This window comes from Cydia pomonella, chromosome 2, assembly GCF_033807575.1.
Source record: "Cydia pomonella isolate Wapato2018A chromosome 2, ilCydPomo1, whole genome shotgun sequence".
Classification (NCBI taxonomy): Eukaryota; Metazoa; Arthropoda; class Insecta; order Lepidoptera; family Tortricidae; genus Cydia; species Cydia pomonella.
Window position 1 is genome coordinate 31,430,079 of NC_084704.1, and position 14,217 is coordinate 31,444,295.

General features: G+C 35.9%; 1 protein-coding gene across 1 annotated transcript in view; it reads right to left on the minus strand.

The window, feature by feature from the left end:
* Positions 1-14,217, minus strand: part of LOC133515356 (uncharacterized) — a 131,055-nt gene that overhangs the window by 22,008 nt on the left and 94,830 nt on the right. Inside the window, exon 2 of the mRNA XM_061847885.1 lies at positions 1,103-1,145. The gene's annotated coding sequence lies outside the window, so the exon portion shown is untranslated. The remainder of the gene's footprint in view (positions 1-1,102; positions 1,146-14,217) is intronic.

Sequence of the window (14,217 nt, forward strand, 5' to 3'; positions counted from 1 at the left end):
AGAATCAAAATTGCAAGAAGAACTGCGATACAGTAAAAACTTTTTATTCCAATAACTTTAATTGCAATCTCGGAACATCATCCTTTGTCGCTTACCATAAGGACGCTTTGACAGGTTATGGGTACCTATAAAGCTCTTTTGGAAAGAGTTGATTCCTTTAAGTACTTGGGGCATATAGTTGCGGTCGATCTCAGAGACGATATGGACTTGGAGAGAGAGCGAAGGGCCCTGTCGGTCCGGGCGAATATGATCGCTCGAAGGTTTGCAGGATGCTCTATAGAGGTGAAAGCAACATTATTCAGAGCTTTCTGCACTTCCCTCTATACCTGCTGCCTGTGGGCGCAGTATACGCAACGGGCTTATGGGGCCCTCCGTGTACAATACAATAACGCATTCAGGGTGTTGATGGGACTGCCCCGTTTCTGTAGCGCGTCAGGTATGTTCGCTGCGGCGCGCGTAAATTGCTTTCACACGGTAATGCGCGGGCGCACCGCATCCCTGATGCGTCGGGTGCGGAGCAGTCCCAACATCATTCTGAAGATGATAGCCGAGAGGGTGGATTGTGTATATTTATCACACTGTGGAAGATTACACTCTCCCACTAGTACTGTCAAATGGTGAAGCCCGTTTAATAAATTAAGATTTTTAAAATTTAGATTTTTAGTTAGTTTTAGTTAGTTTAAGAAGATATGTGTCTCTTGTTACACGAAATAAAAGATTTTTATTTTTATTTTTATTTATAAAGGATAAAGATGAAGCATATCTTGTCCTCATGGTAAGCAAAAAAGTGGGACCGTTGACTAGACTTCGACACATAAGCTCTAGTTAATATGTAATAAATGAGTCCCAGTTTACCTTGCAAAGATACTTTCTACTCATCTGCCGCTGCCGCCTAAAGCGCCTCTAAAACCCTGGTCCCAATGCGCCTAACAGTCTAACTTTACGTAGTAACTACTGCTGCCGCAACGCAATTCAACGGCCACACGTGTTCAAGCAAAGGCACATAAAAGAAAAAATGCTACATTAAATGTCCATTAAGGGTTCTTTATACCCCAACGTGGGCACAGTGATGGATGATAGACGTCTTAATTTACCAACTCACCTCAAATTCTCATTATTCGCGGCCTCAGAGCGTTCCTCAGAATCTGTAACGGTAAAAAACATAAGCTTATAATTTCGTCGTAACAAAGGAATAAGGAATAAAGCATACTTTCATTGTTCAGAACAGAGATTGGGTTTGGGAAATTTCATTACTCGAATTTAAACGCTCACATACTTTGTGACTTCATGTTCACGCAGCAGTATTATAAAAATCCATTTCGGGTAAAAGAAATAAAATACAAGAGAAGCGATATAATGATGGAGTTTTCTTTATAGTGGATTGTGGGGATTTGGGCGCTCGGGTCCGTTCTTAAGTTGCCTTGTCACAAGCAATAGTGCTGACTTACAAAACTGAACGAAGGGTACATTTGTACGTGTGCCACGCGACTAGAGTGACCATGACCCGTCGCTGCTTTTACTGTTATACCAGGCATTTTTAGTCGGTTGTTGAGTGCGACCAAAAAATAGAGATGTCGGTAATTTTAATGGCAATGAAGAATTATTTTTATTGTGAATGTTTCAGGTTAAGCGCGTGTTATTTTAGAGTTTTTAGACAAAGCCGCACAATATACCGAAAGATCGTCCCTATGACAGTTAATTTTTGTAACAAACGTAAAATGTTTGTAGATATTGATTTAAAGTTGAACGTATAAATGTAACTTTTAAGTAATAAAAATAAGGTAGAAACATATTTCTTTATTAAGCCTAACCGAAAAAGACTTGAAGGAACTGTCATAGAGAAAATAATTTGATGCGAGTGGTATATGTGCGGCTATGTTTAACACATTCAGTGCCAATGACCCGATAGTCGGGTTCTCTGTTCGATTATAAGATTTCAAAATTACTTATTATAACGAATAACAAGAATTTATATATATATATAAACACTTATTTTCCATAAAATGTTCTTACTGAGCAATTTAAAAAAAATCCGTATCCCTTATGCTTAGAAATATTTGGTTATCCTACATGCCTCAGCCATTTTGTCGTAGAAAATATATATTATTATTACCTATGTTTACAAGGACGCTCGTTTGATACAAAGTTTTAATTAAACCTGTTTAATTGGAGTGGCGTTTGACGAGAATGACGTCACGTAATTATGTATTGCTATTTAGTTATGTACAAGTTCCACATAAAAGGGATTGTGATCAGGAACATTAATGACTGGAAACTCTGAACGTGGTGTTGTTAGATAAATATCAACTTTGTGATTTGTAAATTTAACATAATTTAATTTGATATGCTCCCTAGGTTGTATAAAACGTTTATTTATTGTGACTAGCTTTGTTGGTTAGGTAAAAAACTTAAGAATTACGTGTAAAGAAGAATCTGTACAAAACGCATGAGAGTTTTTTTATCTAGAGTGGATGCCCCGGTTCTGGCCACTTTAGCAGTCTTTTTGGCCACTTGAACTATTATATAAAAATATTTTTTTATATTTTGAACCGCCTTCAAAAAAATAAGGTTCTCAGTTTGACCCGTATGTTTGTACTTTTTAAAGCTTTAGAGGACAAGGAATTGAGTTTGCAATAGATTGGTAATGGTATACAATGAATACGTTTATTTCATATTTATTATTATATTAGTTAAGACAATAAGTGGCCAAAACCAGTCCAGTGGCCAAAACCGGGGCATCTGCCCTCAACTTGTATATGAGTAGGGTGACGCATTACAACGAATAAAATAAGAAGACTGACAATGTCTATACAATATAGCGTTCACATTGAATATAAGGGCGCCAGATTCATATTTTATATAGGGGACGGAAGTTGAGTTATTTTGACCAGAGGTCTCACTCAGCACCCTAAACATAATGGCTTGTCCAAAACATTGAGGTATTATGTAGTACTAGAGAAGACCACTAGAAGAAAATGCTTCCACACCTCAATGAAGTGCCGGCACTTCACTGCGTTTAGTACGTCTCCGACTACTGGCGAGATGCCACGCATGAGTCACAAATTAAAAAAAAATAAAAAAAAATAAAAATACCATTGTGCGTTATGAAAATGTATTCTAATAATATCAAGAAACATAATAAAAGCAATATATTAACAATCCACTGCGAAAAAACTCTTGTTTTAAGCTCATTTAGATTACTTTGAAACGTCACTTTAAACGCTCGCGGTAGTACGCCATTTTATTTGGCGCATAGATAAAATTTCGCAGATGTGACATGTAGGTACTAATGATTATCTACATTATTGTTTGCAGAATATATACATAATAAATACATTTTATCTAGATTCTTCACAGTGTGTATGTAGGCAGAAAATGAACAGTTGTCATAACAGTTTCGCCTCTGGCTAGCTACACAGCGATGCTTATTCTTTAGCTTAGTGACAGACGTCAAACGCCGAAAACGGCGGACACAATTTATTCTCGATAGCCTGTCTAGTATATTTATGTCAGTGGTCCAAAAATGTGATCAATGATCATATTTGGCTTACTTTTGACGCCTCCTCCCTCTTGATAATATTAACCATGTATTATTGAAACTAATATTTGACGTGGGGACGTAAGTATTAGACGTATTTGGGTAAATACGCCTAGAACGAATCATTTTCAAAACAGAAATTGTCGAGTGACTTCGTTGTTCTTGACTTTTCCGCTGTTTAAAAAAATGCCATATGATATTTTCTTGGACCATCGTATTCATTCATGACATTTTTCTGACACTCACTCCCCTCCATAAACGATCACATTAACAAAAACAAGCAAACATCTTGTTAAAATTTTAAGGTTTCATCACTTAGCCTAAACTGTCTAAACCCCTTTAAAATACGTAAATCTTTACTGAAAAAGGGTATTAACAAGCCGCCTATTATTGTGTAATTTTTATCAATTGAATTTTCGGCAGAGGGATCTCATTCAACGACTTGAATTTTCAAACCTTTATAAAAAAAAATATCAAAGAAACATAAGACAATAGGGTATAACGAGCTTAAAGACTTTTGTCTTAAAATGAAAATGTATTGTTGGGATAATTATGACTCTGAAGCATGACAGTTTTAATAGATGATGATTGAGGATTTCAATAAAATGTTTTACACTAAATTTTTCTAGAATTTTACAATGAAATTTATTATTTGCTGTTATGTCTAGTTTGATCTAATCGTCGATTTTGCGTTTAGATATGGTAAATATTTTAGAAAAAAATGTCAGATTAGATCAAATATCGTTTTAGATTTAATAACATTATTTTTAGGAACAATTACTAACAGAAGTTAAGCTGGGAAGTTATACAAAAAGATCTTCACACACTCTTGCCTTACTCTCTTAACAGAGTTAAACAATAACTATGCATACTACGTCGGTGGCAAACAAGCATGCGACCATCCTGATGGTAAGCAGTCTCCGTAGTCTATGGACGCCTGCTACTCCAAAGGTGCTACATGTGCGTTGGCGACCCTAACACTCCGCACCCTCATTGAGCCCTGGCAAACTTACTCACCGGCAGGAGCACAACACGATCAGTGGGATAACCATTCAGAACAGTGTACTCGGATCATTTTGAATACCTCGCTGGCTGTACAATCGGCTTCAGTCGTTATTGGGGTGAAAAATATCTAAAGCAAGAGTGAATATGCTACTACTGAATCGGTGAGCTCCATCTTAGGCCCTGTCTTCACTTTCCATCAGGTGTGACTAGAGCCAATCGCCGATCAGTTTTTAATAATAATAAAAAAAAAACATGCAAGTGCATGCAAGGTATAAGTATACCTAATCATAAATAAAAAAACTGCCAGCTACCCTGGTTCATGTTTCACATGTATGCTACTTTGTAGTTAGGTACTTATTACGTCGTACATGAATACATTCAGTGCCGTTACCTGATACGGCCCGATTCGAAGAATGAGACACGATAACGATAAGTTCTGGTTTAGATAAGTTCTCATAAAAAAAAAAGAAAAAAAAAGCATTTATTTCGGACAAGATCCATATACAAAAACACAAAACTATCAACAATTAAAATATTTTCGTTTAAATTACATAAAATAAAATTAAACTAAAAATACGAATTAACTTAAATTAAAATTATTCATGAAATTAAATCAAAATTTAGATATCGTTTATATTATGTCGTATAATTGACAGAAGCAGCTCGATTCGGGCAACCAATATCACTTTGACGTTAGAAATATCGTAGATAGATCTTATTGGGATCACAGCGGAATCGAAATAACCGTCAATTTTGACATGTCATTTAGTTATCGATCTTTTAAAGATCTTTCCAAGATCTTAAACGCGTCTTAATCATGTTTCGAATCGGGCCGAGTGTCGGGTTCTCTGTTCGTACTTGCTGTTTTTTATATACGGGATTTTGCATGTTATCGGCTATGCTCGGAGCGCGTGGCACGCGCTAGCACTGAATGGGTGCATACAATAAATAAATGATTATGATTATCAACAGAGGTGTCTCAACAACCTCAGCCTCCCCGACATACTTATATCTAATATCAACAGTAGACTATTTACGTACGCGTTCGACATCACATGTTAACACTATCAAATCTCTCTTGGCACAATGGCCAAGTCTCAGCAGCACGGCATAGGCCTAGTGAACAATGGCTGGGTTGGGATAACGGCGTGTATCGCCATAGGTACTAGATAGGCTTAGGGCAATCGCACACGTAACCACTGCACCGTCCCGGCTTATCGGCTTGTCTATAGGACATACCTACGTGTCTAAGAAAGGGTTTTTTTTTTATATCGAGCCAACTTTAACCTTTTAAGGGTTTGGTTGGAGTCTGCTCTTACAGATATAGTCATTGGGACTGATTTTTTTTACTGCGAGCGCTCGATTTCGTCACTAGTCTGTGGAAAACGGCGAAATGCTATTTTTGAAATACGATCGATAGAAATTGGGAATCTAGTGGTGTTGATCGCTCATTTTCAATTATATGGTAATTGAGATAGTATTACAGGGAGAACACGATATCAAGCGATAGAAATTAAAAAATAGACCCTTCGTTTCTGTGTCAAAATTTTCATGGAATTTGCCCTTGATTAAAACTTGTAAAAATTCAAATATGAATAAGGAAATCGTTAAGTCGTCTACAATATGGAATGCGCGATACAAAGGTAGATAATACAAACTTAAATATTTTATGAGTATGCGGGTCTCGACCTGTACATTGTAGTAATATGTATGGCCTATTTCCAAGGAAATATTACACTGATCATTATAATATTATGCGATGAAGCTTTAACATATTATAACGGCGTAGCCTAATCGAAAGTTACCTTGCCTTGGAAACAGGAGGTCCTGGGTTCAAGTCCCCAAGGGCGATTCAAACTTTATTAATCTTGTTATAAAGTGTCTTGTGTTGTCGTTCAAATCACCATCCCGGTAAGGACATTTATTTGGGTGTTCATCACGAATATTAAATTTGTTACCAAGTTTTGAATGTTTCCATCCATCCATCCTAATTATATATCATCGTCTAGTATAATATAATGTTTAATTTGCTTAATGTTTGTCTAAGATTGGATTAACTTTTTTTGTTGTTATTCTGTTCCGTTAGTCAGGCGAAAATAGTAACAGAATTGGACGAAATCTTTAACTACGATTTAGTAACATGCTAAGATGATCCATAACATTATGTAAAGGGCTTATAACTGCCATAAAAATGTATATTTTCTTCTTAATAACATAAAACCAGGGTTTCAAGAGTGACCCAGGCGACCGTAACCATGGCAGCGAGTAACCATAAAAAGTTGATTCACCCATAAATCACACAAAGATTGCGATGTGATGCGATCTAACATTGTTATGTGAACGGTGTCCTTTACGTGAATCTTAGTTCCGACTACATATGTACCTATACTATTGTGATACGCTCAACAACTGCACTGTTAAGCCGAATACTGCAGTACACGTGTTGGACGAATGTAATCCGGGGCACCTACAACAAACTCCTGGCCTAATACACAATGTATTTGTTTCATCCTGGAAGGAGATGATATTCCGCCAACAATCCTATTTCAATTATATATTAGGGAAATAATTGTTTATTAACCGACTTCAATTCCAAAAAGTAGGAGGTTCTATAGAGAACCTAAAAATAGCCACAATCGAATAGTCGATTGTGGCTATTTTCATGTAAGTTTAAAAAAACTTTTACCTCCTAAAGTCCAGCCATATTACAATCCAAAATATGTCAGTGAAATTTGAATGTACAGAAAAAGAGTTGTTTTTTTGGTTTCAAAATTTAATGGAAAAAAACAAATGTAACTCTGTTCCTATTGAAAATGATTTTAATTCCATCTTACATAAAAAAGTGCATCATAATATAGTAGGTAATAGGTACATAATATTTTTTTTCGGAAGTATTGTAACTGAATTTGCATTGCTTTTTTCGAAAGAAACTTGAAAAAAAACGAGTCTTTTGGAAATTTTCCTGTATTTTTCCGGCTTTTTTCAACGCTATCAGGGCCGCAGAGAGAGGAACTGACGGACTATCCGCGCCGTGTCCAAGCTCACCGCCTTCTGCATCTGACTCATGATCCACCCAGCTGTTGATCGATACTATTCGCTATGAGACCGTTCACTGAAATGACTGCCGGGACAATGATCGTTGAATCAACATCCCACATGGCGGTTATCTCGTGAGCCAAGTCTAGGTACTTACTGGACTTGACATGTCTTCTCTTTTTTTTTGGGCCTTATTCCCATTATTTAGGGTCGGCTCTCTTCACCCTCATGCGCCAGGACCGTCTGTCCTGAGTTGTCTTTGGGGTATGTTGGGCTCGTTCCAAGTCGCGGGTCACTGTAGACCACCATGTGGCTTTAGGTCTTCCTTGTCTGCTCGGCAATGCCCAGGTTTGCCGAACTACGTGGTCTTCGGGGCGTCTCATCACGTGGCCATACCAGCGAAGCCTACTTTCCGTGACTTTTTCACGACATCGAGTCTTGTTACTGCTGCCGCCTTGACAGTGAGCCTCACTGGACTTGTTATCAAACAATGCTATTATATCTTGTGATTTGTTGTGCAATATTGATTGTGCCTAATTACAAAGACTCGAACTGATGTTTCTTATGTGAACTGTATCATTTACGATTTTACGTGAAGCTATGTTCCAACCAAACATAGCTTACGAGGTGACAACCAAAACTCACTTATTGCATAATAACAAGTTACTAGTACGGTTTACTATGGCTCTGAACGATACGCTACTGAGCTTACCATTAAGGTAGCAATTACTGAGATTTGGCCGTCGGCTAACGATATGTAGGTATACTATGGTGATACGCTTAAGGACTGGAATACTGCAGTACACGTGTTAGGGCGAATAGAATCCGGTACACCTACAACAAAACCCTGTTCTCGTACAGAATGTAATAGTGCAGGATATTTCCTTCAACCTGTAAGGAAATGATATTCTCCTATTGCAATTAGACCACGTCACAGACCTAACACAAATGTATCATATTCATTTATTTATTATTATGTATGTCGTCTTCTACCGCTAGTCAATGATATTATAAGTATATAACTATAGATAGATTATACTCATACATAAAGAGCACCAAAAACTTCCATATTTATGTGTATCTGTAATTTTTGATTAATTGTCGCATTCCATTCATCTTTGTCATACTCGTTGTTAAACAAGAGCTTGTCTCTTTCTCTTTTGATAAGCAGGCGCTCGTTAGCACGTGCTCATCTCTCGCTTACCCAGATGCGACTAAATGCAACTAATACAATTTGTCACAAAGTAAGTGCTTCAATTTAGGAACGCCTATAACCTATCTTGATTTAAAATAAACCAGTTTGTTTTTTCTTAGTTTCTGGCAATCACAAGAATATCACGTCGATAATGTGTCAAGTTATCGACGACAATCATTCGATAGTAACTACGACTATCTATGCCTATAATTTTTGAAAAAATCTATTCAATATCTGGCTTTATCCAATCGTCAGACGTGTGTCGGACAAAGTTTGATCATGAATTTGATTGTGTCATTACACTTCCAAATTTGATACCTCACTGAAAACCTCAGGATCCAAATGTTTTTAGACAATACTTTAAAACTACTTGATACCTATAATTATCGCGAAGCATATTCATATTTTTGGTTCTCCTCCTAATTTTAGTTGATTCCTAAATGTATGGGTTCGAATCCCGGTACAACAATAGCGGCCTGATTCGAACTCAAACATTTGCTGAAGATACGATATGGATTGGATATGTTAGTGTCTAGTGACGTTTCTTCAAACAAAAAGGTCACTTTTGACACTGACATATCCAATCCTTATCGTATTTTTAGCAAATTTTTGACGTATATCAAAGTTAAAATCGAGCCGTAGGTCTATTTGTGTAAGATTATCCCATAATATTTATTTATATGTAGTTATACAATCGGAACTACTTACAGTAATCGTTGATCCTTAAATAACTTGTTATCAATTAAACTTAGATGTGAATCATTGAATTTTTGACAGTCTTTCTGGTCTGACTCATTTTAGGATTCCAGTAGGAATATTTAATTTAATTACACATCAGTCTTTTATATACATACATATACTAATTATAGAGTCTGTTCAGAAAGATTAGAGTCGTGGAATGAATTGGGCCCCATACTTTCCACTACTCTTCTCTTTCTGCATAGACTCTAACTATGTTATGTCACATGGTAGAAAAATGATCTTCGCATTCATATATTATCCATAATCATTGTGCGTAGTATCTTCGAACACAAAAGTATAACCAACATCTAGAGTACCCTGTCTCCTTCATAAAAACCGTGAGTGACAAGGATATCCTATGTTAAGTGATGTTCCGTGCTTAGTCGCCCAGACTACTCAAGTACTCAAAGCTATACGGCACGCTTGGGTGCGCACACTTAGCGCACTGAAATCATAACCCCTTGGTGTTACATCTGTTATGTCTACTTACCTAAACATACTGCTCTTGGAATTTTTGCGTGAAATAATAATTTACGCACAAGCCCCCTTATTCATAAAACTTTACAGGCCTGATTTAGTTAAATTACGTTTTATCCCTTTCTTATAAATACATAAGTCAAAATTACAGATAAAGACAAACGATTCGTAGCTAATTCAGGCCAGTAACGCGTTTATGAATAACGCCAAAGTAATACAGCAAAATATGAAGGGCATGTTGTGAGTGAGAACATGAGATTATATTAAGTATTTAACCTTTTGAACGCGAAAAACACCTAAAGTCGTCGTTACTAGTCGTGCCCACAGCGCCAGAGACAACTATAGGTGTTATGGCGGACGGTGTCAAAGTAACCTTTACTCTTTCGAGTAAAATTTACATTAGCACCCTTGCGGCTTGTGCGTCCGGGATCTTGGCGTTTGGGTGATGTTAAGATATAAAGCGTTCAGATTTTCGAGTTTACGTACTTCATTCAAACAGTATATGATTAGTAATAGGTACTTACACTGTTAAAATCTTTCGGGTTCCTAGTAAGAACGTTGTACAGTAAATTGTATAAAAATATTTTCTATAATCAGTCAATATCCAGGGACTACGTTTGTAAGAAGCGGCCGTCCAGCGAACTTAAAGTTCGAAAATTCTGGGTAATTTTTTTTAACTTTAATATGAATAATGTAAGAGTATTTATTTGGCTCTCTTAACTATTTATTAGGTTAACAACATTAATAATAAGTAATTTTTCATCAAATAATTTTGGAGATAAAGAAACTTCATTAATAGAGTAGAATAATTACCTTTTCGGAAAAAAATTATAAGCATTTATTGTGTATCTAAAATCACCTATTCTAAAATACCTATCTACCAATATCACGATCGTTTTTCACTGAAATGCCATCTCCTAATAGCCTTTTCATTGTGGAAGAACTACAATTTTTACTGTAAGTACCAAGAACTCGGATCAAAGCGTATTTCCACTAGTTGCTCTATCAAACACTCGGTAAAAGTAATGGGAGTTTTTTTTAAGTAATTAAGTCAACAGGGTTAAAAGCGGACATCGGGTAAATGCGTTCTCTCTCTGTTTGGCATATTCCACATTTTGTCACCACGTTTTTCAAAATCTATGCAGAGTTAGATTAGACGGATTCTAGAGTGAGATATAAGTTAGATATAGTTATATTTATAGTTATAGTTATAGTTATATTTTTTTTTTAAATTAGACATAAGACATTAATATATGTATTGTTCTCTGAACTCCCCATCGGCACACAAACCTCCTCAAGGTTTTGCCTACGATGGGTCTTGTATTAAATTCTAGACTGTAAATTGTTTGTTTATTCAATAAATTAAAAAAAAATATATATACTCATTTTGTATTCGAAGGTATGACATAGCTGTGTTACCAGTGTCATTCTGAAGACAGCAGAATGTTTTCTCCGTGGACGCAATTATTTAGGTTACGCTTCACTTGAATTCTGTACCCCTAGTGTAAATTTGATTGACATCATAACGTGACGAACGCGTTTGCGTTAAGTCCCATTTTGTATAGGATTTTGAGTTTCCAAAACGTCCCGCTTAGCGCGCTCTTTCTAAATCCAATACAAAATGAGACTAAACGCAAACGCGTACGTCACGTTTCGAAATCGAATTTATTTACACTAGGGGTACTGAATTTTAAACTGTATTTTACCGGCACAGTAATACAAAAACTCATCAGTTTAATAATCATGATCACCATGAATTTTGACACATACTGTATTGTACGAGTAAGTAAAATATGAACGCGCATAGGGTGACCAAGGTTTATTTGTTGTTACATTTGTTGGTCTTTTGTTATGATTCCATTTCAGATTCGTGTAATTAATTGCTTGAAATGCTGAAGAATCTAACTGAATGAACTTAACAAACCCAAATTCCGGTTCTTATAAAAAGTATTAATTTTCGCCTCATTCAATTCAGACAATAGAATATTTAAATTGCAATCAATTATTTTACGAGACGTTTTACGTTCTGAATAAGGATTAATAATTGTTTAATAAAATGAGGTTAAACAAACAACTGACCATGACAATGAGACCCCGTTTTGCTTGTTTATTGAACAATCTTGTCGTAATTAATTTCTCGTGCTAGCTTTGTTATTATCATCGGACACAAGACTCATTTTAGGATTCCAGTAGGAATATTTAATTTAATTACACATCAGTCTTTTATATACATACATATACTAATTATAGAGTCTGTTCAGAAAGATTAGAGTCGTGGAATGAATTGGGCCCCATACTTTCCACTACTCTTCTCTTTCTGCATAGACTCTAACTATGTTATGTCACATGGTAGAAAAATGATCTTCGCATTCATATATTATCCATAATCATTGTGCGTAGTATCTTCGAACACAAAAGTATAACCAACATCTAGAGTACCCTGTCTCCTTCATAAAAACCGTGAGTGACAAGGATATCCTATGTTAAGTGATGTTCCGTGCTTAGTCGCCCAGACTACTCAAGTACTCAAAGCTGCTTGGGTGCGCACACTTAGCGCACTGAAATCATAACCCCTTGGTGTTACATCTGTTATGTCTACTTACCTAAACATACTGCTCTTGGAATTTTTGCGTGAAATAATAATTTACGCACAAGCCCCCTTATTCATAAAACTTTACAGGCCTGATTTAGTTAAATTACGTTTTATCCCTTTCTTATAAATACATAAGTCAAAATTACAGATAAAGACAAACGATTCGTAGCTAATTCAGGCCAGTAACGCGTTTATGAATAACGCCAAAGTAATACAGCAAAATATGAAGGGCATGTTGTGAGTGAGAACATGAGATTATATTAAGTATTTAACCTTTTGAACGCGAAAAACACCTAAAGTCGTCGTTACTAGTCGTGCCCACAGCGCCAGAGACAACTATAGGTGTTATGGCGGACGGTGTCAAAGTAACCTTTACTCTTTCGAGTAAAATTTACATTAGCACCCTTGCGGCTTGTGCGTCCGGGATCTTGGCGTTTGGGTGATGTTAAGATATAAAGCGTTCAGATTTTCGAGTTTACGTACTTCATTCAAACAGTATATGATTAGTAATAGGTACTTACACTGTTAAAATCTTTCGGGTTCCTAGTAAGAACGTTGTACAGTAAATTGTATAAAAATATTTTCTATAATCAGTCAATATCCAGGGACTACGTTTGTAAGAAGCGGCCGTCCAGCGAACTTAAAGTTCGAAAATTCTGGGTAATTTTTTTTAACTTTAATATGAATAATGTAAGAGTATTTATTTGGCTCTCTTAACTATTTATTAGGTTAACAACATTAATAATAAGTAATTTTTCATCAAATAATTTTGGAGATAAAGAAACTTCATTAATAGAGTAGAATAATTACCTTTTCGGAAAAAAATTATAAGCATTTATTGTGTATCTAAAATCACCTATTCTAAAATACCTATCTACCAATATCACGATCGTTTTTCACTGAAATGCCATCTCCTAATAGCCTTTTCATTGTGGAAGAACTACAATTTTTACTGTAAGTACCAAGAACTCGGATCAAAGCGTATTTCCACTAGTTGCTCTATCAAACACTCGGTAAAAGTAATGGGAGTTTTTTTTAAGTAATTAAGTCAACAGGGTTAAAAGCGGACATCGGGTAAATGCGTTCTCTCTCTGTTTGGCATATTCCACATTTTGTCACCACGTTTTTCAAAATCTATGCAGAGTTAGATTAGACGGATTCTAGAGTGAGATATAAGTTAGATATAGTTATATTTATAGTTATAGTTATAGTTATATTTTTTTTTTAAATTAGACATAAGACATTAATATATGTATTGTTCTCTGAACTCCCCATCGGCACACAAACCTCCTCAAGGTTTTGCCTACGATGGGTCTTGTATTAAATTCTAGACTGTAAATTGTTTGTTTATTCAATAAATTAAAAAAAAATATATATACTCATTTTGTATTCGAAGGTATGACATAGCTGTGTTACCAGTGTCATTCTGAAGACAGCAGAATGTTTTCTCCGTGGACGCAATTATTTAGGTTACGCTTCACTTGAATTCTGTACCCCTAGTGTAAATTTGATTGACATCATAACGTGACGAACGCGTTTGCGTTAAGTCCCATTTTGTATAGGATTTTGAGTTTCCAAAACGTCCCGCTTAGCGCGCTCTTTCTAAATCCAATACAAAATGAGACTAAACGC